Source organism: Zalophus californianus, chromosome 1 (assembly GCF_009762305.2).
Source record: "Zalophus californianus isolate mZalCal1 chromosome 1, mZalCal1.pri.v2, whole genome shotgun sequence".
NCBI classification, from domain to species: Eukaryota; Metazoa; Chordata; class Mammalia; order Carnivora; family Otariidae; genus Zalophus; species Zalophus californianus.
Window position 1 is genome coordinate 189642601 of NC_045595.1, and position 12939 is coordinate 189655539.

At 33.7% G+C, this 12939-nt stretch overlaps 1 non-coding gene across 1 annotated transcript; it reads left to right on the plus strand.

Moving 5' to 3' along the window:
- Window positions 1–9497: 9497 nt before the first annotated feature.
- LOC113919045 lies at window positions 9498–9599 on the plus strand. The gene has a single exon (XR_003518788.1). It is a non-coding gene; the product is annotated as a U6 spliceosomal RNA (small nuclear RNA).
- The last annotated feature ends 3340 nt before the right edge of the window (window positions 9600–12939 follow it).

The window sequence follows — 12939 nt, forward strand, 5'->3', positions numbered from 1 at the left end:
AAAAAAAAAAAAAAGGAAACTTCAAAAGACTTACAGGTTTAGTTACAGTACCACCAAGAAGGGATCACGAACAAATTCATTTTGCTAGTCTTTGTGACTAGAAAGTTCCCATGATTAGGCACTGGGGAAGGGGAAGAGGGTACATTTTTTTTTTAATTTTATTAAGTTTTTTTTTTTTTACTTTAATTCCAGCATAGTTAACATACAGTGGTATATTAGTTTCAGGTGTACAATATAGTGATTCAACAATTCTATATATTACCCAGTGCTCATCATGGCAGAGGTACATCTTAATTTTAAGATTCTTGGGCAGGCTAAAAATAGGTTCAGGGGAGGTTTACTGTTGGTGTCACTACTTTTACATTTTCTATTACAAGTTTTGTATAAATGTAAAATGATGTTTGTTTTTGTCTCATAAGTAGCCTTAATAGATAGGAATGAATCACAATAGATTTTCTTCCCCAGGTATCAATGATGACAAGGCATTAGGGACTATAGTTTTAGGTGACAAGAAAGAGGGGAGACACTGAGAAACCTCCCAAGTTTCAGTTAACAATAAGCTTTCTTATAAAAAAAATCACAAGTTGCAAAAAAAAAAATCTTAGTAAGCTCAATGAGAGGGTAGAAAAGTGGTAGTTGAGCTTCCCTTTTGAAAAATGAAAGATACTCTATTTGTGATTATCATACATCACAGATCATATAGACTGCTCCTAGAAGATAATCTACTAAGGAAGGGTATTTTTTTTTTAAGTTGCTTTGCTTGTGTAACGACGTAAGTCCTTGACTTTGGCAGCTCTGGAATCTATATTTTAGGAAAGCCAAGTTAGGTGTGTTCATAGAAAGGCATTCACAATGAACAAATGATGAACTGACTTCTATTTAAGGATAGAAAATTTAGGTAACTTTATCTGAAAATGTAAATTTATTTTTAAAAGGGAGCTGAAATTAAAAAAATACTTAAAGAATGCAGAAAGTCTTAAAATACTGGACTTAAACGTCACTTGATAGTTGAAGGGAGCAGGATTAATAAAAGATAGTTAACAAAAGGAAGAAATACTTTTAAAAGTGTGTAGTAAATCTCTGATATTCATGACTCCAAGAAGTGGAAAATATCCTGTGCTCTGGATGAATGTGGATTATTACCTTAAAGATAACTGCAAGCAACAGAGGCGGGTAAAATAAGTTTATAAAATTTAGTTGCAGTACTGAGCCTTTTATATCTGTATTGAAGGTCAGTTATGCTCAGCTTAAATATCTTAGTTTTATTATGAAGAAAAAGATTTGACCTAGGATAGCTTAAATTTTTGTAGGATTCTAGTGCTTAACCTGTAGTACAAAAATCTGATAATGGAAGCACTGAAGAACAACAGGTGAAGGAATATAGAGAAATGCAGCATGCTTAAGAACAGAAATTCCAGAATGCTGTAGACTCCACCGAATCTTTACTGCTCTCTCCTCATCACTAGTTCTTACAGCACTTTTGGAACATGGAAGAGTCCCAGATCCTTCACAGACATACTTTCTTTCACTATCCAAATTATACAGTGTCAAGGACTCTTTCAGTAGTCCTGTCCGACATTTTTAAGTTTCTAAGAATACATAAAGTGATAGCCAGTCTTCTCTTCCTGATATAAAGTGCCAACCTCCCTCTGAGAGACCAGAGTCTACATAGATTGGTTCTTAACATTTTCTGTTACTTTCTCTCAGAATCTCACTAAAGATAACAAAATGAGTGTCTAGTAAGACTAAAGCCATATAGGCTCTTTAGTGATTTTCTTAGTTACTTTGACAAAAGATAAATTTTTTCTTCTCCTACTGGAAAATTTGACACAAAGAACTAATTTCTACTTCAACATGTAATAACAGTGGAAGAAGCTGCAGGTTATTTGTTGATCTTCTCAGCTAGTTAGGACTCTTTAAAATGATGTAATTTTGATGGCAGCAACAACCCAAGGGGACAAAAGAAAATGTTACAATGCCAGTGACCTCTGCTACTAGGGGAACATGAAAATTTAGTTTTTAAAATGCCAAAATGCTTTAAAATGTTATAGTCACCCTGTTCTTAATTTCACTTACTTGCTCAATTTTAACTATATCATTTAGCTGATTCTACACAATAGCAAATGGAAATTTAAACAGTGCCACTTGGAACACACTAAACTATCTTTCATGAGTGACGTAATTATTCCAAATTCTAACTGTACAGCAAACGATATACTTGCATGAATGTTGGCTTGAATGTTTTGGCTTCAATTTCAACTTTTGTAATAGCTGCAGCAAAATTTTCCTATCTAAATGTTTTTAAAGGCAGAATGTCTTCATAAATGAGCAAAGTATCTAGATAATTCCCTGGAAGCAAAACACAGACAAGTGTCCAAATGCAAGCTTTCTCATTTATATGTAGTGGAGTTTGAATATAACACAGCTGTTTAGTTTTGAAAGATGTGGGTATAATTACTCTTGTTAGGGCTCTATCACTCTACCTGCTTGGCATATAGCATTATGGGCCAGTTGTGGGAGAATCTATGAAGGAAAGTTGATAAAGCAACCCCTGATGTTCACATGGGTTGATGTGGTTCAGCTGTTCCTGGCTTATAAAACCCAAGAGGGACTGTATTGAGATGAGGATAGAAAAACATGGAGAACTCATACACTACATGCATAAGGACTATGGACTGGCAAACCACAAAATCGGCATTTTTGGTAAAGTGGCATCTTGGAAGACTGTATAGACAAGAGAGTAAAAGGCATAGTCAAGTGACAAGCTTAAACAGAAAAAAAAAATATTGAGAAGAAAAAAATGAATAAAAAACTGCATGTAAGGGAAGGTGCTAGCAGTGAGCTTCCCAAAAAGTAGAGGTAGCGAAAACCTAACGCAGAGCAGTCAGAAGCACATGGAAAAGTGGTAAGAAAGCTAAATTAAATTATGATATAAATCAGTTCATGGAATTAGTCACTAATAATTTTCTTTACATGGAATGGAATGGGTGACAGCCTCTGTTCTCCTTCCCACTTTGGAATAACTCCTTGAAGGAAAAAGGAGAAAAGGGAAACTAACATTTTCTGATGACATACTATGAAACTGGCAAGACGCCATACAGACACCATTCTGTCTTGTTCAATCCTCATGATGACAATGGGTAAGGATGCTTCGGAGTAGTCTGTTGAGGTAGAAGATGCACTGTGCAGAGATTCTCAAGAATGCCTATTCCCCATCAGAAGTGAGAAGTGACTGATGATTTACCTGGATACATCAAATATGATGGGTTAGAATGTCTGTTTCATTCCCTGAGTAAAATTAAGGAAGGCGGTGCAAACTGATGAATCCTACCTTTAGAAATGAAAGTTGAAAACAGAAATCTAAAATGGATTTCAAGACAGCAAGAAAGGAAATGGGATCTCTAGAAGAGGCACAAAAACTACAACAAAATAACATTTTTAAGCTTTCCGATTTTCCTACGACCTGCTTTATTTGCCCTTTCTCATCTACTTTTACAAAGTGATTTGCTTTAAAGCAAAAAAAAAAAAATCCTTGTCCTTTAAATTATAAAATAGATTAATAGTTGGAGAACCTGTGTCTAATTCAACACAGGCTGAGGAAACACATCCCCTAAAGCAACCCAACAATACCACCAATGGATATGTTAGGTTTTGTTTGCTACATGGTAGGGGAGAGTTGGACAAGGAATAATGAAGGGAGAGAGGAAGGAAGGGAAGGAGGGGGAGAAAAAAAGCAAAAAGAACATACCTAGGGTTTAAGACTTTGTCTAAGGTCTGAATAGAAAAATCTGTGAACTTCGGGGTAACCAATGAAGCTGACTCACACCACATTTTTGTTGAGAAAATTTAGGCTCATAGAAGTTTTGTGATCTGCCCAAGGTCACACAGCTAGTAAATGGAGTTGGAATTCAAGAACAGTTGTGATTCACTCCAAAGCCCATAATCATGTTCCTTCATCACAATGACTGGCAGCTGAGAATTTTAAGCCAAGAATGAGAAAATGGAGCCATAAGAAATAAAGAACAATAGGAATATGCAGCAAAAAGGTTATTTAACATATATTAGTGTAATCACTTTAATTGGGAAAGAAAAATATTACAGAATTTAATAAAATATTATTGCATATCTTTTAGTCCAATGAAGTACAATTTGTATAAGAATAAAACATCAGTGAAGTACCTTAATTTAACTTGAGAAAAAAATATATGCATGAAATAAATAAGCAAATACTCTTGAGGAATAGGTTGAGAAGAACTAAATTTTGTTGTCACTGAGTGGGGTCTGTATTACATAGCCCATGTTTACTATATCTGAGCTTTACTGGACATATTCACTGTAGTTTGGGGAATACAAAAGAATACTGGACTAGGGTTCTGAGGCTTAGCTTGTTATAAGATCTATAATAAATCACTTCAAGGAATGTATGGCCCCGAGTTTTCTAACTTACAAAAATGAGGCACTTGGCTAGATTAGTGGTTATCATATTTTGTTTTGTTATAGAACTCCTTTTTTCCAAATAAATTCTCCAGTTGATTTCAAATAAGTAATGCTGATAAAATTGCAGCATGACAAATACCAAAAAATGAAGACTTTTTTCCTTGAGCTCTTAGATTTATGTTTTAGAAAAGGCCTAGCCTTAAAACATGTGGAAAATGATATTAAAATGAAATATATTTCGGCATTTCACATATTGTGTTCCAAACCATCCTAGTTCTTGGAAGTAGTGTTTTAAAAAGAATTCTCTGGCTAATAATATCTTTGAGTGAACACTGCATCTCTATTGTGGAGAGTTACAATATATGTGTATCATGTTAAGATAGCAGTAAAATTCTGCCGCAAAATAAATTTATTTAACTTTGCTTATTCACATGCATCACAAGTCACCTCAGGTGACTTTTTTTTGTTTCCCACCTGAAGTGAATGTTCCAAGGAGCATGCTTTCTAATATAGTTTGCAAGTTCATGAACTTCAAGGACCCCAGTTTAAACCTATTTACAGGTTCTGAAATGGCACCTACTATACCTAAACACTCAATGGCTATCATTTCCATGAATTTAAAGTTGAATTCCACAAACACAGGGTTAACTGAGTACAAACCATGACATATGTAAGGTGTCTTTTAAAGGAGGAGGGAAGCTGTTGATGATACAAAGGATATTCAAAGCTCTTCAAAATAAACAAATGTGAGATGAGCAAATATACATTCAAAATAGGGAAATATCTTGAAAATTATTCTACCTCCCTTTTCTCCTTGGCTTCAGCCTAACTAAGATTTTGTCCTGTTGATTCATCTTCTCTCCACCTCTCAGCCTTTCCCTTAGTTAAGGTCAGAAGGAAAAAAAACTAAAGAAAGAAGTGCTACAATCTCAGTAAGCTGCCACACCTCCACCCTCCTCCTCTCCTAGACCTGGTGATTCCCACTGCTCTGTCTTTATCAGCTCTCATCCCAGATTCCATAATAAGAGCTTCTCCCATCTCAGAGCTAGTGCCTTTGGTGAAGCTCCAGCATGGCCTCTGACTGGTTTTCCATTGAAATGTGGACTGATGTTCTTTACACCCTTTTTGTATAAAGATTATCTTCCACCATCCACATGCACCTCTAAATCACTAAGTGAAAAAAAATAATTTTAAAAAATAAAATAAAATCACTAAGTGAAAGAAGAAGGGTAATGTCACCTAGAAAAAACTGTTATTGCCTTATTTCTACAAATGGCAAATAAATAATGAGAAAGAAAATTTGTTTTAGAAAAGGAGAGGAAAAAAATACTATTTTTCTTCTGTATTAGATCATGATGAACAGAAATTTTACTTCTAAGCCATAAATGGTGCTATGAAACAAAGTAGGGGAACAAAGAGGAAGGAAGGAAGGAAGGAAGGAAGGAAGGAAGGAAGGAAGGAAGGAGGGAAGGAAGGGAAGAAAAGAAAGAAAAAAGGAAAAGGAAAGAGAAAGGAAGGAAGGAAGGAAGAGGGAGGGAGGGAGGAAAGGGAAGGGAAGGGAAGAAAGAGAGAGAGGGAGGGAGGAAAGAGAGAAGAAAGAAAGAAAGAGAGAAAGAAAGAGAGAAAGAAAGAAAGAAAGAAAGAAAGAAAGAAAGAAAGAAAGAAAGAAAGAAAGAAAGAAAGAAAGAAAGAAAGAAGAAAGAAAGAAAGAGAAAGAAAGAAAGAAAGAAAGAAAGAAGAAAGAAAGAAAAAAGAAAGAGATAGATAGATAGATAGATAGATAGATAAATAAATAAATAAATAAATAAATAAATAAATAAATAAATGTCAGAATCTAGTGCCAAAAAGTGAGTTTTCTCCCCAACACCTCAGCTACTTAAATCACTAAACTGGCCCCAGTGGTACCCACAAAAATTAATTTAAAAAGTTTCCCCCTTCTTCTTGCTAAAAGACAGGATTATCAGGGAGACTTCTATAATTCCATCACAGTAAAAGAAGATGCACTATTACCATCTCAAACTGAAAACATATGGTTTTTCATAGAGACATTTAAGTATGCAGTGTTAAATTTCACAGCATTATTGACACAATACTTTTGGTATACAATGTGATTGGTGAACTAGCCTTGGGACTGAAACTCCAGCTGTGACGATTCCTATCCTTTTGGAACACAACTTGTTCATGAAATGGAGATTGCACTTATTTTCAGGAAGGAAAAGTACTGAGGTTTCTCTAATCCAGAATAGTTTAAATATAGGAAATGTTCCCAAGGATAGCAATCAAAATGATGAATGAGTTAGATTATTTTATTCATGTGGAAATATAAATGAAGCATAAATTACCCAAGACAAATTTGCTAGGAAAAAAAAAAAATGGGGGAAATTGTGTGATGGTCTGCAGAATGTGAAAGGCACAGACCTCAAGGCTAGAGAAATAACATAGTGTGATTCAAAAGCTAGTAGTACAGATAATGAGAATGTTCAGAGTAAAACAGAAGCTGCCTCCCCTGATGGAAAAGGAGCAGAGAAACTACACTAATTTGAATGTGGTGTAGGAATCCAAACCAGGTAAAGACTCAGGAATAAACTCTAATACAGTATTAATACTCATGTCAAGGAAAATAAAACTGTCTAATCATGTTATCTAGATTATCTAGATATAGAATTTGGCTCATTGGGGTCATCTTCTTTCATAAATATTGGATTCAACCAAAAAAAAAAAAAAAAAAAAAAAAAATATTGGATTCAACCATTTGGTTACCAACTTCCCACCATTGGAAAAGCCTGTTGGAAACATCAATGTTTAGGTGGCAAGTTGCTTGTGCTTTTCTCTGGGCATCTAAAAAATCAGTAGATGCATGATAAACAATTTAAAAATCACAATTAGTTTCTTCCCAGTGACAAATAAATAGCAATCTTACACATATCCTTAACAGTCTCCAAATTGTGCAACAGAAATATAATATGATAAACATATGTAATTTTAAATCCCCAAGTAGATACATTAAAAAAACAGGTAAAATCCATTTATTAATACATTTTATTTAACCCAATATATCGAAAATATAATTTCGTCTTGTGGCACTAGCCACATTCAATGCTCAGTAAGCACATGTGATCAGTATATCATATTATACAGCACAAGAACTAAGAGAAAAGTAGAGGTATAAGACCAAAATAAAAAATTGTGCACGGGTCAATGAAGGGACACTCTTTCTGACCCACAGTAATGACCATTATGATTATATTGAACACGACATGTAACTTCACTGAGAAGGGGAAAGAGGACCACAAGTACTATGTGTGTGGTGAAGTGAAAATCTCATTAAAATAAGAATTAATTCATTTATGTGATTTTGGAAATGGGTTAATTTTAGAATAAAATTATTTTCTTTATATCCTCCTAAGTGATCAATCAAAAATATATCAAAACATAATTTAAAATATTTTTATAACTGGCAACTGAATGATGTTAAGATACTGTGACAAAAAAATAAAATGTTATTATGAAAATTATTTAAAAATTGTCAAGGACAGCACTTATATTAAGCACTTAAAAACGTGGCTAGGACAGTTGAAGAATACCTATTCTAGGTTTAGAATACCAGTTGCAGATCATCATTCAGAAATATACCAACAATTTATTTCTTTATTCAATAAAAATTTCTTTAATATTCATTCTATTTCAGAAGCTGTCCTAAGCCCTAAGGATACAATGAAAACAAAAACAGGTAAAATCCATGCTCCTCAGAAGCAAATATTCTAAGATAGATACATAAATTCATTCGTCTACCAAAGCTTTGTTAAACAGTTTTCAAAGAACTTCCTTTTTCTATCACTAACTAATATGACCTAGAATTTGTTCTCTTAAGGGTACATATTCATTGATTGTCAGCCTCAAGAAGTTGGAACCTGTTTTATCTATCATCTAGTTCAGTACATCGCAGAGTGCCTTATACATTATTTAATGATGGTACTGAATCGAATTAATTGAATCAAATTGAAATAAATCAAATTTAATTTAATTAGAAGGCAAAAATAGGTGTTATTTCATTGCTAAAAATCCTAACCAAAAACCAGGAATATCTCCATTAAAAATTAATACTGAAACCAAATGAAGACAATAATTACAAGAAAGGAAAACTTCAGGCCAGTATCTCTCATAAACATAGATGCAAAAATCCTCAATACAATATAATCAAATCCAACAATATATAAAAAGAATTATATACCATGACTAAGTGGGATTTATTCCAGATACGTAAGACTGGTTCAACAAATGTTAATCAATTAATGTAATCAATCATATAAACAGGCTAAAGAAGAAAATTTACATGATCATATCAATTGATGTTAAAAAAATATTTGAAACACCCTAACATCCTACACTAATCCATGATAAAAACTCTCAGCAAACTAGGAATGAAGGGGAACTTAGTCAACTTGATAAAGAACATCTGTAAAGAACATATAGTTAACATCATACTCAAGGTGAGAAACCAAATCTTTACCACTTAGACTGAAAACAAAGCCAGGACATTCCCTCTTATAACTCCTATTCAACATTATACTACAAGTCCTAACTAACACATTAATACCAAAAAAAATGGAAATAAAGTGTATACCGTGTTTGAAGTAAGAAATAAAATTGTCCTTGTTTAGAGATGACATGATTGTCTATGTAGAAAATCCCAAAGAATCACAAAAAAAACCCTCCTGGAATAAATAAGTCATCATAGCAAAAGTGCAAAATACAAAGTTAATATACAAAAGTCAATTGTTTTCCTATATACCAATGATGAAAAATTTGAATTTGAATTTATTTTTTTAATGTTTTATTCATTTATTCATGAGAGTCAGAGAGAGAGAGACAGGCAGAGACAGAGGGAGAAGCAGGCTCCCCGCCTAGCAGGGAGCCTGATGCGGGGCTCGATCCCAGGACCCTGGGACCATGACCTGAGCCGAAGGCAGACGCTTAACGACTGAGCCACCCAGGCGCCCCTGGAATTTGAATTTAAAACACAATACTATTTACATTAGGACCAAAAATAATGTAATACTGCTCTCTTTGGGAGAACATATACCAAAAATGGAACAATACAGAGATTAGCATGGCCCCTGCTCAAGGATGACATGCAAGTTTGTGAAGCATTCCATATAAAAAAAAAAAGAACAAGAAAATAATGTAATAATCAGATATAAATCCAAAATATATACAGCATTTATATGATAATAACTACAAAAATCTGATAGAAGAAATTAAGTAATATCTAAATACATAGAGAGATATTCCATGCTCATGGACAGGAAGATGCAATATTGTTAAGACGTCAATTCTTACCAACTTGATCTATAGTTTCAAGGTAATCCAAATCAAGATTCCAGAAAGTTATTTTGTGGATGGATATAATATAATAAAGTCATTCCAAAGTTTATATGGGAAGATGAAAGATTCAGAATAGTCAACACTATATTAAAGATGTAAAACAAGTTAGAAAATGAGACTGTCTCACTTCAAGACTTAATATAAAGCTACAGTAACCAAAAGAACATGGTTTTGGCAAAAGAACAGACACATAGATCAATGAAACAAAACATAAGACCCAGAAATAAACCCACACAAATAAAGCCAACTGATCTTTGACAAAGGAGCAAAGGCAATTAAATGGAAACAAGATCGTCTTTTCAACAAATGGCACTGGAATAATTGAATATACATATGCAAAATAAATCTAGATTTGGGACTTACCCCTTTCAACTAATTAACTCTAATAGATCACAACCTAAATGTAAAATTAAAAACTATAAAATTTCTAGAAGATAGCACAGGAGACCATCTAGGTGACCTTGGTGTGAGGATGAGTTTTTAGATACAACACCAAAAGCATGATGATCACAGAAAAAAAAAAAATTAGTAAGTTGGCATCTTTAAAATTGAAAACTTTTGCTCTGCGAAAGACAACCTTAAGAGAATGAAAGTCACATGCTATGAGAAAATATTTGCAAAACACATATCTGACAAAAGATTTGTATCTAACATATGCAAACAATTCCTAAAGCTCAATAATAAGAAAACAACTCAATAAAAAAATGGTAAAACGATCTGAACATACACCTCATCAAAGAAGATGTACAGAAGGCAAATAAGTATATAAAAGATGCTCAACATCATTTTTCATTAGGGAGCGTCAAATTAAAACGATAATGAGGTATCATTACTAGAATGACTGAAATCAAAAAAGCTGACAATAACAAATGCTGACAACCAAGTGCAGCAACAGGAACTCCTGTTCATTGCTGGTGGAAATGTACAAGAAGGTACAGCCACGTTGGAAGACAGTTTGGTACTTTCTTACAAAGCTAAACATACTATTACCATACATTTCAGCAATCGTGCTCTTAGGTATCTACCTGACCGAGTAAAAAACATGTCCATAAAAATATCTGCACTCAAATGTTTATAGCTGCTTTATTTATAATTACCCCAAATTGGAAGCACAAGATATTCTTCAACAAATGATAAACTGTAGTCCACCCAAGCAATGGAATGTTATTCAAGGATAAAAAAAATGATCTATCAAGCCACAAAAAGACATGGAGGAACCTTAAATGCATATTGTAAGCGAAAGAAGTTAGCCTGAATGATGCTACATGGTGCATGACTCCAATTACATCACATTCTGGAAAAGATAAAACTAGAGACACATAAAATAATCAATGGTTGCCAGGGCTCAGAGTGAGAGTGAGAGGAATGAAGAGATGAACTACAGTGCTCAAATTTTAAAAATTTTAATTTAAAAAACATGCTGAAGAAGGTCAAAGAGACATAGGAGCCAACTAAAAGACCTCCCAATGGTTAAAGCTGGAACAACTGGAGCAATAAAATAAAGTAGTCCTGGACTGTAACCCAAAGGCTAAAATAAGTATCAATGAGTCCATACTGATATAAATAAATGATTAAATAAGTTAACAAATGAGAAAGAAGAGACAAATCTCCCATGCAGAAGAGTTCCACATAAATTATTTAGATACTCCATCCTAAAGGTTGAGGAAAATAACTCCCCATTTTTAAATGTAAGCTGCACATGGTGACTTCCTTCCAAAGAGTATAGTATGAAAATACGAAGAAGAAAGTAACAGTGAAGAACCCAGAAAAACATTCCTTCTGCCTGTTGACCAAGGTCAACATCAATGGTCACAAATCATGTAGATTGTATGTGCCCTTGATATGATTTGATAAAAATGATACACTTTACCTCTGTGACCTTCCTCCCCAAAACACATAACTCCTGTCTAATGATGAGAAAAACATCCAATTCCAGTAGATGGTCATCCTACAATATATCTGACGAGTACTCCCCAAAATTGCCAAGGTCATCAAAAACAAGGAAAATCTTGAAAATTATCAAAACCTAGAAGAAACTAGGAGACATGATCCCAGAACAGAAAGAAGGCATTAGGTAAAAGCTAAGGAAGTCTGAAAAAATTATATACTTTAGTTAATAATAATGTACCAATGTTGGTTCATTAATTGTAACAAACAGGCTATGCTCATGTAAGATATTAACTATAGGGGAAACTGTGTGGGGTTGCTGTGGGAAAAGGATGTATAGGAATTCTCTGTACTATCCACTCAATCTTTCTATAAATCTGAAACTTTTCCAAAATAGTCTAGGATTCTATTAATTAGCTAATTAATTAATATTCTGACTAAGCTATTGACACATACTTTAATATAAGTAAGATTAATTTTTGGAACATCACTAATAACAAGACCATGGGCCTTGTCAATGCCTACTTAAATGCAGTGCCAAGAAATTCTAGTCTGAAGAAACTTGCCACCCTTACTCATTTATTATGAAAATTATAATACTACAATTACCTATGAAACCAATTCTTATCAGAATATAAACTATAGCTGATCCTTGAACAACCCAGGTTTGAACTGCATAGGTCCACTTATGTGGATTTTTTGATAAATACAGGACAATACTGTAAATGTATTTTCTCTTATGATCTTCTTAACATTTTCTTTTCTCTAGCTTATTGTAAAAGTACAGTATATAATATATATAACATAAAAAATATGTGTTAATCGACTGTTTATGTCACCAGTAAGGCTTCCAGTCAACAGTAGGCTATTAGTAGTTAAGCCTTGCTGGAGTCAAAAGTTATATGCAGATTTTTGACTGTGTAGGGATTGGCACCTCTAACCCTCATATTGTTCAAGAGTCAACTGTACTCAAGTCTCCTCCATAGTTTTACAACCTAATCCAGACACTATCCTAACTCTTTATTCCCATTCACAGCTATGTTCATTGTTTCTACTTCATTTTCCACTCATTGTTCACAGTAATTTGGTTCTGCCCAATTACTCTTCCAAAGTCACTGGTGGTCTCCCTAAACCAGTAGGCACTCACCTATTATTTTACTTCCTCTTTTGGAAGTATCTTACACATTATCCATTCCTTCCTTTTTAAAACACGTTCTTCCTTTGCATTCA